Genomic DNA, 23,059 nt, shown 5'->3' with positions numbered 1-23,059 from the left:
TTCATGTCTACATTTATAAGAGATATTGGTTTGTGGTTTTCTTATAATGCGTCTGATTTTGGAAACAAGATTATCATAATATGTGTTGAGAAGTCCTGTCTCTTCTTTTTTCTGGAGAATCTGTTATAAAACAATCTCATTTCTTCTCTAAACATTTGATGAAATTGATGAGTAAAGTCATATAGACTTGAAATTTTCTTTTTGGAAATCTTTCTAGTAACTTTTGATTTCATTAACAGATATTGGGCTATTTAGATTTTTTCTTGTTTTCTAATTAGTTTTGGTAATTTGTATCTCAAAAAATTTTCCAGTTTTGTCTAAATTACTTAATTTACTGTCATTAAAGTATTAAGATTTTTTAAATGTCTGTAGATAATAAAATAGTGTTCCAATGTTAGTAATTTGTGTTTTTTCTTTTCTTCTCTTTGTAATCAAGCAAGGCTATGTGCTTGAGGTATATTAATCTTATTAATCTTTTCATAGTAGTAGCTTTGCTTTTTATTAATTTTCTATATTATTTGTTCTTTTTCTATTTAGTTGATTTCTGTTTTTATCTTTTCTACGTTCTTCCTTCTGTTTATTATGGCTTCAATCTGCTCTTCTTTCTTCTAAGTTCTTAAGAAGTAAACATACATTGCTTTTAAACCTTCTCCCATAAGAACCATAAATTTCCCCATAAGAACTATTTTAGCTACATCCCTGAAATTTTGATCTGTTGTATTTTCATTATCATTAAGTTGAAAATATTTGCTGACTTCCTTTATGTTTTCTTATTTGACATATTTTGTATTTAAAAATATGTTGTTTAATTTCAAATTATTGAAGATTTTCCATACATATTTCTGTTGTGGTTTCCAATTTAATTCCATTATGGACAAAAATATAATCCACTCTATCTCCAGCAAGCACAGGGAACTGGTGGGTTCCTGGGAAGCTGTGAGACCCATGCAGACCTAACCCTGGGTATGCGCCACCCATAAGGGCGGGGGAGTACAGCCCGCTAAAACCTCCTCAGGACAAAGAAAAGGAAGGCACAGCACCAACTACTAAACGTGGCAACACCCATCGCCCGGGAACAGGCATGGAGAGGGGGTCATCTCCCACCCCCCGGTACACTGTTATGGACACAGTAGTGGATCTTCCTTCTGGGGAGCAGTGTGTATACTTACAGAGTGTTCTTCGCTCTTTTCTTGGTTGCTCCACACTGCTGAAGGTGATCTCAAGATGCTTGGGTTTACAGAGAGGGCAAGGGCCAACTTCCGCTGCCTACACACAGTGGCAGGATTCTCACAATGGAAGACAAATTGTGGAGTTGCCTGCCCTGGACCGGACTTGGGGAAGAGGCCCTGCCCCGAGCCCATTTTTGTGATTGCCCTAAGAGGGGGTCTCATTACTTCTAGCTCAGGAAAAGGAGCTGGTGCACACATCCCCCACTCCCACTGCTTTCCCCAAGACCTCCACACATCCCAACACTCTCTTCCCACCTCTGCCTCCTGCTTCCTCCATCAAGATAGTCGTTTCCACCAGACAGCAGCCTACCTGAGGGCCAGCGGGCTCTTACTCTTAAGCGCCTCCTACTGGTCTTCAGCCTGAACTGAACCACCAAAATTAAAAACCTGCTACCAGAAAGGCTTAGTACTAGTCAATGAGATAAACTTCCTGACGCCTCTGCAACCTCAGCCCCATAAGATGTAGTGTGTTGTTGACTCATACATTCAATACATCACTACAAAAAGCAGCATATGAGAAAAACACCACACAGAAGCTATCCACAACCAAGGAACCCATACAATGCCTCGGTCCCCTGAAAGCACCCAGAAACAACGCCGAATGATTATACATCACATTCATACACTAAAGGGAAACAAATTAAAAATTAAAAAGTGTCATCCAAACTCAAAATTAAGAAGTTACAGCTCCCTCAGAAGAGAAAGAATAAGTGCAAGAACTCCAGCTGTACCAAAAGCCAGTGTCTTGACACCTCCAAAGGATCACATCAGCTCTCTAACAATAGATCTTAACCAAACTGAAAAGTTTGAAATGACAGATAAAGAATTCAAAATATGGATTGCAAGGAAACCCAACGAAATCCAAGTTGAAACCCAATACAAATAAACAAACAAACAAAAAACTACTCAGGGTATGAAAGATGAGATAATTATATTAAGAAAAAAAACAAGTAGAACTCCTGCAACTGAAAAATTCACTAAAGGGGCCAGGTGTGGTGGCTAATGCCTATAATCTCAACACTTTGGGAGGCCAAGGTGGGATGGTCGTTTGAGTACAAGAGCTTGAGACCAGCCTGGGCAATATAGTGAGACCTCATCTCTGCATTTCTAAAAAGAAAATAAAAAAATTAAAAACTAAAAATATTAATATATAAAAAAAGAAAAATTCACTAAAGGAATTTCAAAATATAGTTAGAAGCTTTAACAATAGAATAGAACAAGCAAAACAAAGAATTTCAGAGCTTCAGGGCAAATCTTCTCAATTAACCCAGCCAGACAAAAATAAAGAAAAAATAATTTTTTAAAAATCAACAAAGCCTTCAAGAAATATGTGATTATGTAAAGTGACCAAACCTATGACTTATTGGCATTCCTGAGAGAGGAGAAGAAAAAACAAGCAACTTGGAAAACATATTTTAGATGATAATTCAGGAAAATGTCTCTAATCTTACTAGAGAGGCTGGCATCCAGATACAAGAAATTCAGAGAAAACCTGAACGATACTATACAAGATGGCCATGCCCAAGGCATATCATCATTGAACTCTCCAAGGTGAATGCAAAAGAAAAAAGTCTTAAGGGCAGCTGGAGAAAAGAAGCAAATTAGGAATAAAGGAAATCCCTATCAGACTAACAGCAGACTTCTCAGCAGAAATCTTACAAGCCAGAAGAGATAAGGAGCCTGTTTTTAGCCTCCTTAAATAAAAAAATGCCAGCCAAGAATTTCATATTCTGCCAAACTAGCTTCAAAACAAAGAAGAAATAAAGTATTTCCCAGACAAGCAAACCCAAAGAAAATTCATCTACAAACCATTGCTCAAGGAAATAAGAGAAGACAAAAACAAATGGAAAAACATTCCATCCTCAGGGATAGGAAGAATCAACATTGCAAAAATGGCCACACTGACCAAAGTAATTTATAGATTCAATGCTATTCCCATCAAAATACCAAAGGCATTCTTCACAGAATTAGAAAAAACTACTTCAAAATTCATACGGAACCAAAAAAGAGCTTATATAGCCAAGTGAATCCTAAGCAAAAAGAACAAAGCTGGAGGCAACACGCTACCTGACTTCAAACTATACCCCAAGGCTATGGTAACCAAAACAGCATGGTACCAAAACAGACATACAGACCAATGGAAAAGAATAGAGACATCAGAAATAAGACCACACATCTACAACCATCTGATCTTTGACAAACCTGACACAAACAAGCAATGGGGAAAGGATTCCCTATTTAACAAATGGTGCCAGGAAAACTGGCTAACAATATGCAGAAAACTGAAACTGGACCCTTTCCTTACACCTTATGTTAAAATTAACCCAAGATGGATTAAAAACTTAAATGTAAAACCTAAAACCATAAAAACCATAGAAGAAAACCTAGGCAATACCATTCAGGACATAGGCATGGGCAAAAATTTTATAATGAAATCACCAAAAACAATTGCAACTTAAGCTAAAATTGACAAATGGGATATAATTAAACTAAAGAGCTTCTGCACAGCAAAAGAAACTATCATCAGAGATAACAGGCAACCTAAAGAATGGGAAAAAAATTTTGCAATCTCTCTGACAACAGTGTAATATCCAGAATTTACAAGAAACTTTAAAAATTTACAAGAAAAAAACAACAACCCCATCGAAAAGTGGGCAAAGGATATGAACAGTCACTTCTCCAAAGAAGACATTTATGTGGTCAACAAACATGAAAAAAAGCACATCACTGATCATTAAAGAAAAGCAAATCAAAACCACAATGAGATACCATCTCATGCCAGTCAGAAGGGCGATTATTAAAAAGTCAAGAAACAACAGATGCTGGTGAGGCTGTGGAGAAATAGGAAACTTTTTACACTGTTCTTGGGAATGTAAATTAGTTCAACCATTGTGGAAGACAATGTTGTAATTCCTCAAGGATCTTTAACCAGAAATACCATTTGACCCAGCAATCCCATTACTGGGTATACACCCAAAGGAATATAAGTCACTTTATTATAAAGATACATGCATACATATGTTTACCACAGCACTATTCACAAGAGCAAACACATGGAATCAACCCAAATGCCCATTAATCATAGACTGGATTAAAAAAATGTGGTATATATACACCATGGAATACTATGCAGCCATAAAAAGGAATGAGATCATGTTCTTCGCAGGGACATGGATGAAACTGGAAGCCATCATCTTCAGCAAACTAACACAGGAACAGAAAACCAAACGGTGCATGTTCTCACTCATAAGTGGGAGCTGAACAACGAGAACACATGGCCACAGGGAGGAAAACAACATGCACCAGGGCCAGTTGGCTGGGCGAGGGGAGGGAGAGCATCAGGGCAAATAGGTAACGGATGCAAGGCTTAATAGGCTTAATACCGAGGTTGATAGGTGCAGCAAGCCACCATGGCACACATTTACCTATGTAACAAACCTGTACGTTCTGCACATGTATCCCGGAACATTTAAAAAAAAAAAAAAAAGGATACTAGACCTACCAAAAAAAAAGATACACAGCTATACAATAATAGTAGGGGATTTCAGCACTCCACTAACAGCACTAGACAGATCATCAAAGCAGAAAATTAACAAAGAAACCCTGGACTTTAATCAGACTCTTGATCAAATAGACCTAATAAACATACACAGAATATTTCACCTAACAACCACAGAATATGCATTTTTCTCATCTGCATATGGAATATTTTCTGAAATTGACCACATTCTTGGTCATAAGGCAAGTATCAATAAATTCAAACATATGAAAATCATATCAAGCATTTTCTTGGACCACAGTGAAATAAAATTAGAAATCAGTGCCAATAGAAACTCTCAAAATGACACAAGTACATGGAAACTAAACAACTTGCTCCTGAATGACTTTTGAATAAACAATGAAATTAAGGCAGAAATTTAAAAAATTGAAACAAACAAGAAGACAGGCACAACATACCAAAACCTCTGGGATACAGCAAAAGCAGTGTAAGAGGAAAGTTTATAACACTAAATTCCTACATTAAAAAGATAGAACAATCCCAAATTAACAACCTAATGTTGCACCTAAAGGAAATAGAAAAGCAAGAATAAACCTAATTCAAAGCTAGCAGAAGAAAAGACACAAGAAAGATTAGAGCCGAACTAAATGAATTTGAGACCAAAAACAAAAAAAAAAACATACAAATTATCAATGAAAAAACCATACAAATGATCAAAGAACCTTTCAAAATTGGTTCTTTGAAAGGATAAACAAAATTAGTAGACTTCCAGCTAGATTAACTAAGGAGGAAAAAGAGAAGATTCAAATAAGCACAATCAGAAATGACAAAGGTGACATTACAACTGATAACACAGAAATACAAAAACCCTCAAAGACTACTATCAACATGTCTATGCACATAAAATAGAAAACCTAGAGGAAATAGAGATAAATTCCTGAAAACACAACCTCCCAAGATTGAACCACCAATAAATTGAAATCCTGAACAGACCAATAACAAGTTATGAAAGTAAATCAGCAATAAAAAAATCTACCATCAAAAAAAACCCTGGACCAAATAGATACACCACCAAATTCTACCAGACATTCAAAGAACAGCTGGTACCAATCTTATTGAAACTACTCCAAAAAATTGAAGGGGAGGGATTCTTCCCTAACTCATCTTATTAAACCAATATTATCCTGATATCAAAATCTGGCAAAGACACAACCAAAAAAGAAAACTACAGGCCCATATCCCTGATGAACATAGGCATAAAAATGCTCAAAACAATACTAGCAAACTGAATCCAACAGCACATCAAAAAGATAAATTATCACACTCAAGTGGTTTTTATTCATGGGACTCAAGAATGGTTCAACATATGCAAATCAATAAATGTAACTCACCACATAAACAGAATTAAAATAAAAAACTATATGATCTCAACGGGCCCAGAAAAAAGAAAAGCATCCAATAAAATCCAACATCCCTTCATGATAAAAATCCTCAGCAAACTAGGCATTGAAGGAACATACCTCAAAATAATAAGAGCCATATATGACAGACCCACAGCCAACATCATACTGAACAGGTGAAAGTTAAAAGCATTCCCCCTAAGAATTACAACAAGATAAGGTTACCTACTCTCACAACTCCTATTCAACATAGTACTAGAAGTCCTAGCCAGACCAATTAGACAAAAGAAAAAAATAAAAGGCAACAAAATATGAAAAGAGGAAGACAAATCTTCTCTGTTTGCTGATGACAAGATCCTATACCTAGAAAGCCCTAATTTTCTCCAAAAGAATCCTAGACCTGATAAATGAATTCAGTGGTTTTAAGATACAAAATCAACCTACAAAACAAGTAGCATTTCTATACACCAATAGCATTTAAACTAAGAAACAAATTAAGATATCAATCCCATTTACAATAGATACACACACACTCACACACGCACACACAAAATACCTAGGAATACATTTAACCAAGGAGGTAAAAGATCTCTACAAGGAGAACTACAAAACACTGCTGAAAGAAATCAGAAACAACATAAACAAATGGAAAAACATTCCATGCTTATGGAGTGGAAGAATCAATGTCATTAAAATGCCATACTTGCCAAAGTAAATTACAGATTTAAAGCAATTTCTATCAAATTGCCAATGTTGTTTTTCACAGAACTAGAAAAAAACTGGTCTAAAATTTGTATGGAACCAAAAAGAACCCAAATAGCCAAAGCAATCCTAAGCAAAAAGAATAAAGCCAGAAGCATAACATTACCAGACTTCAAACTATATTAGAAGGCTAGAGTAATCCAAACAGCATGGTACTGGTACAAAAATAGACACATAGACCAATAGAACAGAATAGATAACTCAGAAATAAAGCCATACACCTACAATCAACTGATCTGCAATAAAGTTGGCAAAAATAAACAATGGAGAAAGAACATCTGTCTTAGGCTGTTCTTGCATTGTCATAAATAAATACCTGAGTCAGGGTAATTTATAAGGAAACAAGGTTTAATTGGCTCATAGCTCTGCAAGCTGTACAGGAAGCATGGTGTCAGCATCTGCTCAGCTTCTGGAGTGGCCTCAGGAAGCTTACAATCATTGTGGAAGGTGAAGGGGGAGCAGGCATCTCATATGGTAGGAGTAGGAGCAAGAGAGAAGGGAGGAGGTACCACACACTTTAAACAACCAGATCATTTGAGAACTCACTATAGTAAGGACAGCAGCAAGCCATGAGGGATCCGCCCCCATGACCCAAACACCTCTCACCAGGCCCCAATTCCAGTCCTGGGGATTATGTTTCTTTCTTTTGTTTGTTTTGAAATGGAGCCTCGCTCTTTCGCCCATGCTGGAGTGCAATGGCAGGATCTTGACTCACTGCAACCCCCGCCTCCTAGGTTCAAGCAATTCTCCTGCCTCAGCCTCCTGAGTAGCTGGGACTACAGGCACACACCACCCCACCTGGCTAATTTTTTTTATATTTTTAGTAGAGGCAGAGTTTCAATACGTTTGCCAGGCCTCGAACTCCTGACCTCAGATGATCCACCTGCCTTGGCCTCCCAAAGTGCTGAGATTACAGGCATGAGCCACCATGCCTGGCTAGGATTACATTTCAATATGAGATTTTGGCAAAGACAAATATCAAGCTATATCAGCACCCTATTCAGTAAATGGTTCTTGGAAAATTGGCTAGCCATATTTAGAAGAATAAAACTGTACCCCTACTTCTCACCATATGCAAAAATTAACTCAAGATGGATTAAAGACTTAAATGTAAGACCTCAACCTATAAAAATGCTAGAAGAAAATCTAGGAAATACTCCTCTGGACATTGGCCTAGCCAAAGAATTTATGGCTAAGACATTAAAAGCAAATGCAACAAAAACAAAAATAGACAAGTGGGATTTAATTAAACTAAAGAGCTTCCGCCCAGCAAAAGAAACAACCAACAGAGTAAACAGGCAACCTACAACATGGGAGAAAATATTTGCAAACTATGCATCCAAAGAAGGTCTAATATCCACAATCTATAAGAAATTTTAGTAAGTCAGCAAGAAATAAACATTAAAATTGGGCAAAGGACATGAACAGACACTTCTTAAAAAAAATACAAGCAGCCAACAAATATATGGAAAAAATGTTAACATCACTGATCATCAGAGAAATGCAAATTAAAACCACAAGGAGATACCATCTCACACCAGTTAGAATGGCTATTATTAAAAAGCCAAAAAGTAACAGATGTTAGTAAGGATGCAGAGAAAAAGGAACACTTACACACTGTTGGTGGGAATGTAAATTAGTTCCACCCCTATGGAAAACAATATGAAGATTTCTCAAAGAACTAAAAATAGATCAATCTACTATACGACCCAGCAATTCTCATTATTGGGTATCCACCTAAAGGAAAAGAAATGATTCTTTCAAAAAGATACCTGCAGATCCTTTTGCAGTTCATGAACATGATGATTGGGTGTTCATGCTGATGTGTGAGATGTGCCACCCTCTGAATCTTGTTATGACATCAGCACATTATCCATCTGACCTGAAAAGGAAAAAAAAAGGCACTTGCACTTGTATATTTATCACAGCACTATTCACAATAACAAAGGCATGGAATCAACTTATGTGTCCATCAGTGGTGTATTGGATAAAGAAAACGTGATACGTGTACACCATAGAATACTACATAGCCATAAAAATGAGTAAAATCACATCCTTTGCAGCAACATGAATGGAACTGGAGACAATAATCCTAAGTGAATTAATGCAGAAACAGAAAATCAAATACTGCATATTCTTACTTACAAGTGAGAACTAAAGAATGGGTTCTCATGAAAATAAAGATAGAAGCAATAGAAACTGGAGACTCCAAAAGGGGAGAGGGAGTGAGGGAGCAAGAGTTGGAAAAACTACTTACTGGATACTAAGTTCACTATTTCAGTGATAGGTTCACTAGAAGCCCAAACCCAGCATTAGGCAATATGCCCATGTAACAAATCTGCACATTACCCCTGGAATCTATGATATAGATAATCTATTATATATATAAAATATCTATAAATTATATATATAAAATATATAATCTGTCTATATTCTATATATATTATAGTTATATATCTATTATATATTTGTATATATAATAGATGTTTATATTCTGTATATATTTAAAAATTTATGAACACTCAGATTTTGGCTTACCATATGGCTTCTCTTGGTAAATGTTTCATGTGTACTTGAAGAAAACCTGTATACTGCAGTTGTTGGGTAAAGTCTTCTATAAATGTCCATTGGGCAAGTTGATTGATAGTGTTGCTCAAGACTATCTCCTTATTAGATTTTGCCTTCTTGTTCTATTTATTCCTGAGAGAGGAGTTTTGAAATTTCCAACTGTAATTGTGGATTTTTTCCTTCTTTCAATTCTCTCAGTTTTTGTTTAGTGTATTTACAAGTCGTGTATTTAGGTGCATACACACTTAGGATCATGTTTTATGTTTTCTTGATGAATTGGTACTTTTTTTTTTTAGGTAACTCTTTTTTATTTATTTATTTATTTATTATACTTTAAGTTTTAGGGTACATGTGCACATTGTGCAGGTTAGTTACATACATATACATGTGCCATGCTGGTGTGCTGCACACACTAACTTGTCATCTAGCATTAGGTATATCTCCCACTGCTATCCCTCCCCCCTCCCCCCACCCCACAACAGTCCCCAGAGTGTGATGTTCCCCTTCCTGTGTCCATGTGATCTCATTGTTCAATTCCCACCTATGAGTGAGAATATGCGGTGTCTGGTTTTTTGTTCTTGCGATAGTTTACTGAGAATGATGATTTCCAATTTCATCCATGTCCCTACAAAGGACATGAACTCATCCTTTTTTATGGCTGCATAGTATTCCATGGTGTATATGTGCCACATTTTCTTAATCCAGTCTATCATTGTTGGACATTTGGGTTGGTTCCAAGTCTTTGCTATTGTGAATAATGCCGCAATAAACATACGTGTGCATGTGTCTTTATGGCAGCATGATTTATAGTCCTTTGGGTATATACCCAGTAATGGGATGGCTGGGTCAAATGGTATTTCTAGTTCTAGATCCCTGAGGAATCGCCACACTGACTTCCACAGTGGTTGAACTAGTTTACAGTCCCACCAACAGTGTAAAAGTGTTCCTATTTCTCCACATCCTCTCCAGCACCTGTTGTTTCCTGACTTTTTAATGATTGCCATTCTAACTGCTGTGAGATGGTATCTCATAGTGGTTTTGATTTGCATTTCTCTGATGGCCAGTGATGGTGAGCATTTTTTCATGTGTTTTTTGGCTGCATAAATGTCTTCTTTTGAGAAGTGTCTGTTCATGTCCTTCGCCCACTTTTTGATGGGGTTGTTTGTTTTTTTCTTGTAAATTTGTTTGAGTTCATTGTAGATTCTGGATATTAGCCCTTTGTCAGATGAGTAGGTTGCGAAAATTTTCTCCCATTTTGTAGGTTGCCTGTACACTCTGATGGTAGTTTCTTTTGCTGTGCAGAAGCTCTTTAGTGTAATTAGATCCCATTTGTCAATTTTGGCTTTTGTTGCCATTGCTTTTGGTGTTTTAGACATGAAGTCCTTGCCCATGCCTATGTCCTGAATGGTAATGCCTAGGTTTTCTTCTAGGGTTTTTATGGTTTTAGGTCTAACATTTAAGCCTTTAATCCATCTTGAATTGATTTTTGTATAAGGTGTAAGGAAGGGATCCAGTTTCAGCTTTCTACATATGGCTAGCCAGTTTTCCCAGCACCATTTATTAAATAGGGAATCCTTTCCCCATTGCTTGTTTTTCTCAGGTTTGTCAAAGATCAGATAGTTGTAGATATGCGGCATTATTTCTGAGGGCTCTGTTCTGTTCCATTGATCTATATCTCTGTTTTGGTACCAGTACCATGCTGTTTTGGTTACTGTAGCCTTGTAGTATAGTTTGAAGTCAGGTAGTGTGATGCCTCCAGCTTTATTCTTTTGGCTTAGAATTGACTTGGTGATGTGGGCTCTTTTTTGGTTCCACATGAACTTTAAAGTAGTTTTTTCCAATTCTGTGAAGAAAGGCATTGGTAGCTTGATGGGGATGGCATTGAATCTGTAAATTACCTTGGGCAGTATGGCCATTTTCACAATATTGATTCTTCCCACCCATGAGCATGGAATCTTCTTCCATTTGTTTGTATCCTCTTTTATTTCCTTGAGCAGCAGTTTGTAGTTCTCCTTGAAGAGGTCCTTCAAATCCCTTGTAAGTTGGATTCCTAGGTATTTTATTCTCTTTGAAGCAATTGTGAATGGGAGTTCACTCATGATTTAGCTCTCTGTTTGTCTGTTGTTGGTGTATAGGAATGCTTGTGATTTTTGCACATTGATTTTGTATCCTGAGACTTTGCTGAAGTTGCTTATCAGCTTAAGGAGATTTTGGGCTGAGACAATGGGGTTTTCTAGATATACAATCATGTCATCTGCAAACAGGGACAATTTGACTTCCTCTTTTCCTAATTGAATACCCTTTATTTCCTTCTCCTGCCTAATTGCCCTGGCCAGAACTTCCAACACTATGTTGAATAGGAGTGGTGAGAGAGGGCATCCCTGTCTTGTGCCCATTTTCAAAGGGAATGCTTCCAGTTTTTGCCCATTCAGTATGATATTGGCTGTGGGTTTGTCATAGATAGCTCTTATTATTTTGAAATATGTCCCATCAATACCTAATTTATTGAGAGTTTTTAGCATGAACGGTTGTTGAATTTTGTCAAAGGCCTTTTCTGCATCTATTGAGATAATCATGTGGTTTTTGTCTTTGGCTCTGTTTATATGCTGGATTACATTTATTGATTTGTGTATATTGAACCAGCCTTGCATCCCAGGGATGAAGCCCACTTGATCATGGTGGATAAGCTTTTTGATGTGCTGCTGGATTCGGTTTGCCAGTATTTTATTGAGGATTTTTGCATCAATGTTCATCAAGGATATTGGTCTAAAATTCTCTTTTTTGGTTGGGTCTCTGCCCAGCTTTGGTATCAGAATGATGCTGGCCTCATAAAATGAGTTAGGGAGGATTCCCTCTTTTTCTATTGATTGGAATAGTTTCAGAAGGAATGGTACCAGTTCCTCCTTGTACCTCTGGTAGAATTTGGCTGTGAATCCATCTGGTCCTGGACTCTTTTTGGTTGGTAAGCTATTGATTATTGCCACAATTTCAGATCCTGTTATTGGTCTATTCAGAGATTCAACTTCTTCCTGGTTTAGTCTTGGGAGAGTGTATTTGTCAAGGAATTTATCCATTTCTTCTAGATTTTCTAGTTTATTTGCGTAGAGATGTTTGTAGTATTCTCTGATGGTAGTTTGTATTTCTGTGGGATCGGTGGTGATATCCCCTTTATCATTTTTTATTGCGTCTATTTGATTCTTCTCTCTTTTTTCTTTATTAGTCTTGTTAGCAGTCTATCAATTTTGTTGATCCTTTCAAAAAACCAGCTCCTGGATTCATTAATTTTTTGAAGGGTTTTTTGTGTCTCTATTTCCTTCAGTTCTGCTCTGATTTTAGTTATTTCTTGCCTTCTGCTAGCTTTTGAAGGTGTTTGCTCTTGCTTTTCTAGTTCTTTTAATTGTGATGTTAGGGTGTCAATTTTGGATCTTTCCTGCTTTCTCTTGTGGGCATTTAGTGCTATAAATTTCCCTCTACACACTGCTTTGAATGTGTCCCAGAGATTCTGGTATGTTGTGTCTTTGTTCTCGTTGGTTTCAAAGAACATCTTTATTTCTGCCTTCATTTCGTTATGTACCCAGTAGTCATTCAGGAGCAGGTTGTTCAGTTTCCATGTAGTTGAGCAGTTTTGAGTGAGATTCTTAATGCTGAGTTCTAGTTTGATTGCACTGTGGTCTGAGAGATAGTTTGTTATAATTTCTGTTCTTTTACATTTGCTGAGGAGAGCTTTACTTCCAAGTATGTGGTCAATTTTGGAATAGGTGTGGTGTGGTGCTGAAAAAAATGTATATTCTGTTGATTTGGGGTGGAGAGTTCTGTAGATGTCTATTAGGTCTGCTTGGTGCAGAGCTGAGTTCAATTCCTGGGTATCCTTGTTGACTTTCTGTCTCGTTGATCTGTCTAATGTTGACAGTGGGGTGTTAAAGTCTCCCATTATTAATGTGTGGGAGTCTAAGTCTCTTTGTAGGTCACTCAGGACTTGCTTTATGAATCTGGGTGCTCCTGTATTGGGTGCATATATATTTAGGATAGTTAGCTCTTCTTGTTGAATTGATCCCTTTACCATTATGTAATGGCCTTCTTTGTCTCTTTTGATCTTTGTTGGTTTAAAGTCTGTTTTATCAGAGACTAAGATTGCAACCCCTGCCTTTTTTTCTTTTCCATTTGCTTGGTAGATCTTCCTCCATCCTTTTATTTTGAGTCTATGTGTGTCTCTGCACGTGAGATGGGTTTCCTGAATACAGCACACTGATGGGTCTTGACTCTTTATCCAATTTGCCAGTCTATGTCTTTTAATTGGAGCATTTAGTCCATTTACATTTAAAGTTAATAGTGTTATGTGTGAATTTGATCCTGTCATTATGATGTTAGCTGGTTATTTTGCTCGTTAGTTGATGCAGTTTCTTCCTAGTCTCGATGGTCTTTACATTTTGGCATGATTTTGCAGCGGCTGGTACCGGTTGTTCCTTTCCATGTTTAGCGCTTCCTTCAGGAGCTCTTTTAGGGCAGGCCTGGTGGTGACAAAATCTCTCAGCATTTGCTTGTCTGTAAAGGATTTTATTTCTCCTTCACTTATGAAGCTTAGTTTGGCAGGATATGAAATTCTGGGTTGAAAATTCTTTTCTTTAAGAATGTTGAATATTGGCCCCCACTCTCTTCTGGCTTGTAGGGTTTCTGCTGAGAGATCCGCTGTTAGTCTGATGGGCTTCCCTTTGAGGGTAACCCGACCTTTCTCTCTGGGTGCCCTTAACATTTTTTCCTTCATTTCAACTTTGGTGAATCTGACAATTATGTGTCTTGGAGTTGCTCTTCTCGAGGAGTATCTTTGTGGCATTCTCTGTATTTCCTGAATCTGAACGTTGGCCTGCCTTGCTAGATTGGGGAAATTCTCCTGGATAATATCTGCAGAGTGTTTTCCAACTTGTTTCCATTCTCCCCATCACTTTCAGGTACACCAATCAGACATAGATTTGGTCTTTTCACATAGTCCCATATTTCTTGGAGGCTTTGCTCGTTTCTTTTTATTCTTTTTTCTCTAAACTTTCCTTCTCGCTTCATTTCATTCATTTCATCTTCCATTGCTGATACCCTTTCTTCCAGTTGATCGCATCGGCTCCTGAGGCTTCTGCATTCTTCACGTAGTTCTCGAGCCTTGGTTTTCAGCTCCATCAGCTCCTTTAAGCACTTCTCTGTATTGGTTATTCTAGTTATACATTCTTCTAAATTTTTTTCAAAGTTTTCAACTTCTTTGCCTTTGGTTTGAATGTCCTCCCGTAGCTCAGAGTAATTTGATCGTCTGAAGCCTTCTTCTCTCAGCTCGTCAAAGTCATTCTCCATCCAGCTTTGTTCCATTGCTGGTGAGGAGCTGCGTTCCTTTGGAGGAGGAGAGGCACTCTGATTTTTAGAGTTTCCAGTTTTTCTGTTCTGTTTTTTCCCCATCTTTGTGGTTTTATCTACTTTTGGTCTTTGATGATGGTGATGTACAGATGGGTTTTTGGTGTGGATGTCCTTTCTGTTTGTTAGTTTTCCTTCTAACAGACAGGACCCTCAGCTGCAGGTCTGTTGGAGTACCCTGCAGTGTGAGGTGTCAGTGTGCTCCTGCTGGAGGGTGCCTCCCAGTTAGGCTGCTCGGGGGTCAGGGGTCAGGGACCCACTTGAGGAGGCAGTCTGCCCGTTCTCAGATCTCCAGCTGTGTGCTGGGAGAACCAATGCTCTCTTCAGAGCTGTCAGACAGGGACGTTTACGTCTGCAGAGGTTACTGCTGTCTTTTTGTTTGTCTGTGCCCTGCCCCCAGAGGTGGAGCCTACAGAGGCAGGCAGGCCTCCTTGAGTTGTGGTGGGCTCCACCCAGTTCGAGCTTCCCGGCTGCTTTGTTTACCTAAGCAAGCCTGGGCAATGGCGGGCGCCCCTCCCCCAGCCTCGCTGCCGCCTTGCAGTTTGATCTCAGACTGCTGTGCTAGCAATCAGCGAGACTCCGTGGGAGCCAGGTGCAGGTTATAATCTCGTGGTGCGCCGTTTTTTAAGCCCGTCGGAAAAGCGCAGTATTCGGGTGGGAGTGACCCGATTTTCCAGGTGACATCCGTCACCCCTTTCTTTGATTACGAAAGGGAACTCCCTGACCCCTTGCGCTTCCCGTGTGAGGCAATGCCTCGCCCTGCTTCAGCTCGCGCACGGTGCACGCACCCACTGTCCTGCGCCCACTGTCTGGCACTCCCTAGTGAGATGAACCCGGTACCTCAGATGGAAATGCAGAAATCACCCGTCTTCTGCGTCGCTCACGCTGGGAGCTGTAGACCGGAGCTGTTCCTATTTGGCCATCTTGGCTCCTCCCCAAATTGGTACTTACTAATCATTGTGAAATTTCCCTCCTTGTCTTTGGTGATACTCAAATGTTCTGTATGTACTTTGTTTTATATTAACAGAACCTCTCCAGTTTTCTTATGATTAATATTTCCTTGTTTGTCTTTTTCTATCTTTTAACTTTAACTTATATTTATATATTTATATATTATATAATTTATATATTTTATATATTTATATATTATATAATTTATATATTTTATATATTTATACTTAACATATGTCTTTTATATTTAATATGTGTCTTTTGTAAACAGCCTATAGTTAGCTATTTCCTTTTTTTTGTAGAGTCAGGGTCTTGCTTTCTTTCTCAGGCTGGTCTCAAAATCCTGGCCTCATGTGATCCTTCTGCCTCAGTCTCCCAAAGTACTGCAATGGCAGATATGAGTCACCCTGCATGGCTGGTGTTTCCTTTTTAATCAAATCTTAAAATCTTTTTTTGACTGGATTTTTTGGTCTATTTATATTTAATGTAATTATTATGTGGAGTATTACTGTGCCAATTTGATATTCACTTTCTAATTTTTGGCTTTGTTCTTCATGATTTTCTCCCTACTTTTCTGCCTGTTTTTGAACCAACTAAATACTTTCTATTATTTTATTTTATCTTCCCTTTGGTTTATTAGCCATCCCTCTGCTTTATTTCTCAGAGGTAATTTTAGGGTTCATAATACACATCTTTAGCTTATCACTGTCAACCTTCAAATAATATATATTACTTCATATATAAAGTAAATACTCTTTAACACTCTATCTCCATTTCAGCCCTATCTTTTGTGCTATTGTTATGTGTTTTACTTGTTCATGTGCTATGAACCCTATAATACATTATTTTTTCTTTTTAAATAGTTGTTTTTTAAAAACTTTAAGAGTTGAGAAAAAATTTAAATACATACATGTATTTACCATTTCTGGCTCTCTCAGTTTTGTTTTTTGTTTTTTGTTTTTGTTTTTGTTTTTGTTTTTTTGAGACAGAGTCTTGTTCTGTCACCCAGGCTGGAGTGCAGTGGCTCAACTCACTACAGCCTCCACTTCGTGGGCTCTAGCAATTCTCCTGCCTCAGCCCCCCAGGTAGCTGGGATTACAGGCACATGCCACCACAGCCAGCTATTTTTTGTATTTTTAGTAGCGATAGGGTTTCACCATGTTGGCCAGGCTGGTCTCCAACTCCTGACTTCAAATGATCTGCCCGTCTCAGCCTCCCAAAGTGGTAGGATTACAGGCATGAGCCACTGCGCGTGGCTCCATTTCTGGCTCTTTTTATTCTTTTATGTAGCTCTCAGCCCAAAGGAAGATGTGCTAGCCGCAAAGTCTCTCAGCTTTTCGTCTATCTGAAAATACTGTATTTTGCCTTCATTTTTACATTTTCTTTGGATATGATTTCTAAGTTGACAGGTTTTCTTGCCACCACATCAGATGTTCCAATTTTCTCTGATTTGAGTAGTTTCTGATAAGAAATCAGTGATAATCGATAATTGAGAACAACTCATAATCAGTTGTTCTCATGTTTGCTTTTGGTATGTCTTTTCTTCTTCCCTCTGGCTGCTTTTAAGATTTTTTTCTTTATTATTAATTTTACATATTACTGGTTTACATCAACTGGATTATAACATACTATGGTCTAGTTTTCTTTGTGTCTATCTTGCTTGAAGTACACTGAATTTCTTGTAGCCATGGATTCATATTGTTCATGTTATTTAAAAGGTTTCAACCATTATTTCTGTAAATATTTTTCCCCACTTCAACTTCTCTTTTGTCTCCTCCTGGTATTCCAAATACACACTTACTAGACTGCTTTATATTGTCCCAGAGCTCACAGAGATGCTATTCACTTCCCTCAGCATTTTATTTTTTGTGACATCCTCCCATTTATATAATTTATATTCTTCTATCTTAACCTCTCTCATGGACTGTCTAATCTGCTATTAACCTCTCTTATCGACTGTCTAATCTGCTATTAAACTCATCTCATAATTTTTTCCTTTTAAATATTACATCTTTCAATTCTAGAATTTCCATTTTATTGTGCTACATTTCCCTTTATTCAGATTCCCTATTTGTTCTCTCACTATGCTTCTGCTATCCTTTAAATTCTTGAATATAATTATAACAGTTGTTTTCAAATTCTTATTTACTAATTTTATCACCTTTCCCATTTCTTTATTTCTATTTTTCTGATTTTTCTACGGTTATGGATCACATATTTATGTTCATTTACATACGTAGTAGATTTGATTGTACAGTTGATATTGTAAAAATTACATTTTTGGAGAATTTTCTCTTCTTTCATAATAGAATTTTGTGTTTTGTTCCATTCGGCATTGAATTTGCTCAAGGATTAACATGTTCCTTTTGAGATTTATTCATAAACTTTTAAAGACTAGAATTATGTCTACCTTAGGGTTCCGCTAATTCTATTCCTAAAGTATTGCTTTTCTATAAGTTTTATTGCATATCTGGGATGTTTAGCAAAATGTCTCCACTCTGGCAGATCAGAATGCAATTATCTTCTAGCCCTGTGCAAACTCTGGGGTTTGTTTAGCTCACAGTTCCCCAGTATTTTTTTCCCTCTGGTAAATGCTTTTAGCATAGCTTTATGAAATTTTTCTATGTATACACACAGGCTAATACTCAGCCAAAGACTCAAGGGGCTCCCTATGCAGATTTCTGGAGTTCCTTCTCTACTCAGCTTCCTTTTCCCTCTTATCCTGTTTCCAGAAACTCCAACTGTTTCAGTAGTCTTAAATTCTGGTCTTTATCTCTTTTAGCTCAGTGAGGCAACTGCTGTTTTGGCTTTTTTTTCACTGCCCTACAGTCCAAAATTGCCTTCAGGCAGAAAGCCACGGTTATTGTGGGGATTATCTTGTTTGTTTCCCAGCTCTCAGAGAGCAGTCTTCCACTACCTTTGGTTCAACATCAGAAAACAGTTATATTATTTATCCAGGCTTATGATTGTTTACTACAAGAAGGCTAGTGCACTTCATCATGGCAAGAAACTAAAGTTCTAACAAATATTTAATGTATGACTACTTGGTACAAGTGCTGTGTTCATCTTTGAGCTTTGCGGACAAATGGTACCTCTCAGGCCTCACGTAGTATAGTACCTTGTGGGAAAGACACCCAGATAATTAAATTCAATGATTTCAGAGAAGTTTTAATAGAGGAATGTATTCAGTGACATAGAGATTGAGAGGAGAGACATTTAACTGTCTGAAGAAGTCAGCACAGGATTCCTAGAGGAAATGGAATTTTGCAGGGAATTTTTATTTTGCCTGTTGGAAAATAGAAAGATACCTTAAGCACATGCACAAAAGAATGAAAGTGACTATGTGTCTCTGGAGGAAGGGGATATATATAGTAAGATGCACTAGGTCATTATTGTATAGATTGCATAAGGGGGGAGAAAAACTGTTAAACCTGAAAAATAAGGTCCAGACCATGCAAGTCCATTAATGTCACATTATATAGACAATTTTAGCCTGTATGGGAACATAACAACATAATGATTAAAAGCAAGGTTTCTGTGAGTTCCAGTCCATGACGTTATAGCTGGGACTTTGGGTACATTTATAATAAACTTCATGGACCCTTTTGATTTGTTTTTTTTTAATAGGATAATATTAGGACCTGTCTTCTTATCCTATTGATGGTTACTTTAGCTAGTGTCTGTTAAACACTTAGCCCAATGTCTGGCATTTAAGTACTCAAAATTGGTAGCTGCATATGTCATTGTTATTATTTGTGCCAAAAAACGTAGCCAGAGTTGGTTTGTGAGATGCTTTGTTTTGTGACTAGGTATGTATTTTCATTCAACCTTGTTGTCTGAATGAAGGATAAATCGCATGTAGGAGAATGATTTAAAGAAGGCTAGAAAGGGCAGAATATGGAATGTGCTGGAAGGTATGCTCAGTGGAGATCAAGAAGGTCGATCTTCTGTGTGTGGAAATGGCATGGTAAGGGTGGAAAGCAGTGCCTATTTGCCTTGACCCTTTTGAGGTGTGTTTTACCTGCATTTGCCCTACAGCAGAGATGCCCAATGATGGGAGGTGATACTGAGACACTGAAATCTCATTGCCAGGTGTGATAAGCTCATATATGCATTTAAGAATGTTACAAAAATGGTGATAGCATTTTTTCTATTTGTGGAAGATTGTACTTTTTTAAATGGCCACAATACTATCTCTAATCCCAGATATTTGTCTTATAATATAATGTTGACCTGAAGCAAATAAGTCTGGGTGGGTTTGTTATGGGAGCAGGAGTGAGTTCTGTGACTTGAGCTGAGGACACCTGAGTCCAAGTGACCTTAGTCTGAATCATAAAAGATGATACAGGTGACATCAGGTTTTCTTGAGATACTTGCTCTTGAAACCCAACTACCTTGACATGAGAAAGCAAAGAGACTATAGAGAGAGGCTATGTATAGGTTTTGTGAGTGACAGTCACAGCTGTGGTCCCACAATCAGTATCAACAATAACTAGAACACCATTTTATATTTTTTCTCTTTAATAGTTACTAAGCATACAACCACCAGTACTTAAAATCCTCAGTTATTAAAAAGGGACCCTAAACTCACAAAAATGTAAAGACTGACCAAGCTAGAAATTTTAACTGAAAAAGTGTAGCAGAGGTCATTGTACCAATGATATTGTTTAGTTTATTCTCATTAAACACTATTTGCTGCCTATAAGAAACTGAAAAGAGTTTGCTGAAACTGGATTCTATCTCCCATAGCAATTATTTTGACAATGTATTTGCCTTTTACCCGTGATAATGCATTTATTTTCTACTGAGGCATAATTTGTTTTTAAAAACAAGAAAATTATGCCTCTCTTGATGTAGACAAAGCCAGGTGAGTTTAAGTAATTGGGGGAAAAGGCGTCACTTAAAATTATTTCTGCCAATTTGTCTCTTTTTCTTTCGCCTCCACACTTCCTCCACATGGCTCCTGGCACACACTCTCAAATGTGGTCATAGCAGTTGTCAATAACAACCAAAGATTAGGCTTTGTGTGGAGAAAAAGACTGAAAAAAAAAATTGGAGCTGGAAACACCTCTAGTGGTTTGTTCCATTCTCCTTGAGGTTGATTCATGCGAAGACAGCTCTGCTGTTCATGGTTTGGGATAACATCAGATCTCCAAACAGCCTGAAAAATGTTATTAAGGCCTTACACATAGGAAAGGACTGTGCAAGCTATTGAGGCACCGAAGACAGATGTAGCGAACATTAAAAAAATAATAATAATAAACACAAGGACACACTGATCCAATGGATGGACTGAGAGTGGGGCAAATCATTTTAATCTAAGACTTGTGGTCTGTTGCTCTAACAGAAAAGAGTGGAGAAAGTGTTCTAACAGCAGCCTGATTATCCTGATCCATTTAGAGTCTATCCCACCCCCATTCCAACAAACAGCATATCTCCATCAAACTGGCCAGATTCAACTTTTTTTTTCATTTCTACCTAAATGCCGATACCGCTTCCTGTGACATACAGGGTTTTTTTTAACCCATTAGTTCTTTTTCTTGTATCAACTGAATTCTTATATTTAAATATCACTTTATTCAATTTGTATTCATATCTCCGAAATTCTTATGTAGCTCTTCATCTACATCCTTCTGCAATTGACCACTGCACAAAGACCTAGAAATTGTTCCTCCAAAAGGGAGATAAGATGTTTAATAAGTGCTTATTGATGATTAATCACTGAAATGGAAGTAGTGGTTTGCTGTTATGTTTTAAAACAACTGATAAGAATAAATGGCTTAATACAGAGCTAATTTTGTAGGGAGCCTAAAAATATAATTAAACTGAGAAATTTGCCCCCAGAAAAGGGCACAGGAGCACAGGGTATATAATTCTAATTATAATTTCAGGAAGTTCATGGACTTCAGGTTAAGAACCGCTGTCTATGGCAATTCTGTGTGGAGCGTGAGCTAACTTGTTAGTATTCAGAATCAATCACCATTTATTACAAGATTACTATACGTCAGGCACTGAGCTAGGCACTCCTACTTTTACTTCAGCATAATCCTGATATAGACCAGAAATGTTCTTCCTTCTCTTCTGTTTTCCCCATGACAACTATTAACATTTCAAAAACAGAGTGTTCTTCCAATGAGTGTATTTTGGGAAAGGCTAATGTAGCCAAATTCTTATTTTAAAGGTAAGAAAACTAAAGCCCAGAGAGAAGTAACACGCCTAAACTCAAATGGTGAGTTGTTAAGATGGGAGCTAGGGTCCAGGTCTGTCTCCTAGGCCTGAGCTCTTCAACTACATACCTCTACCATGAAAGGACTCGAGCCCAATGAATGACAAATTACCAAAGTTCGGGTTGCACCAGAAACTCACCTTGAAACAACGATACAATAGCAAAGCAGTTTATTTGGGAGGTGAAAGAAACACTGGTGAAAGAAGGGGAAAATGAGACAGGGAAGGCAGTCGACATGGGGTTTATTATCAAATCATCTGTTACTGTGGATGACTGGAGCTGAATCCTGTAGAGGAAACCCTGGAGAACAGTGTTGGGCACACACCTTAGAGTTATCCCATATAAGGGATGAGGGAGCTCCAGTATTTATACACCTACTGCAGGAAGTTACAGGTTGAGTGTTATTTGGGGGATGCGGATGGGTTGCACTTCCAGCCTCCTTCATGATGGGCTTCAGTGGCCAAAGAAGACTCTTAATTAAAGAAATGTAGATGCTGGTAGCTGCAAGTCACTGGACATATACAGGAGATGGGAGAATATAGACAGGCCACTGATAATGTCTGCTACATGTGCATATCCACGTTACATTGTCAGATCTGTGAGCCAGTGCATGGTGTATTACGTGGGAATTGGGAGACCTGATTTCTCGCTTAATATGTTTAAGCTCTGTTTGGAAATCCATAACTGAACACAACTTAGAGACCCAGGGAAGTGCTTTTGAAGCCAGCAGCTGAGATAACAAAAGGTTTATAAAGCAGGCCAAGTTGGTTGGTGGCTCTGGGTTTATTTAGCCTACAGAAGGGAAAGTTGAAACAGAGCTTAATTAAAATCCACTGAATCTAATCGCTTTGTAAATTCTGTTAATTCTATATCCACGGTGACTTTCTTTTTCACCCCTCAAGCCCTTGTCTAAGCTGTCAATATTTATCACCCATATCAGTCATTTTCTTGACTTTTAGATCGAATGCTCTTTTTTCTAAAAAAAAAAAAAAAAAAAAAAACAAAGCACACAAACACATGCACACAACAAAAG

General features: G+C 37.7%; 1 non-coding gene across 1 annotated transcript; it reads left to right on the top strand.

Annotated features, from left to right (window-relative positions):
• Positions 1 to 8,668: 8,668 nt before the first annotated feature.
• Positions 8,669 to 8,773, top strand: LOC115934214 (small nucleolar RNA U13). Its single transcript, XR_004070035.2, has one exon. It is a non-coding gene; the product is annotated as a small nucleolar RNA U13 (small nucleolar RNA).
• The last annotated feature ends 14,286 nt before the right edge of the window (positions 8,774 to 23,059 follow it).

This window comes from Gorilla gorilla, chromosome 2 (assembly GCF_029281585.2).
Source record: "Gorilla gorilla gorilla isolate KB3781 chromosome 2, NHGRI_mGorGor1-v2.1_pri, whole genome shotgun sequence".
NCBI lineage: Eukaryota > Metazoa > Chordata > Mammalia > Primates > Hominidae > Gorilla > Gorilla gorilla.
This window is presented reverse-complemented; position numbering and strand designations above follow the sequence as displayed.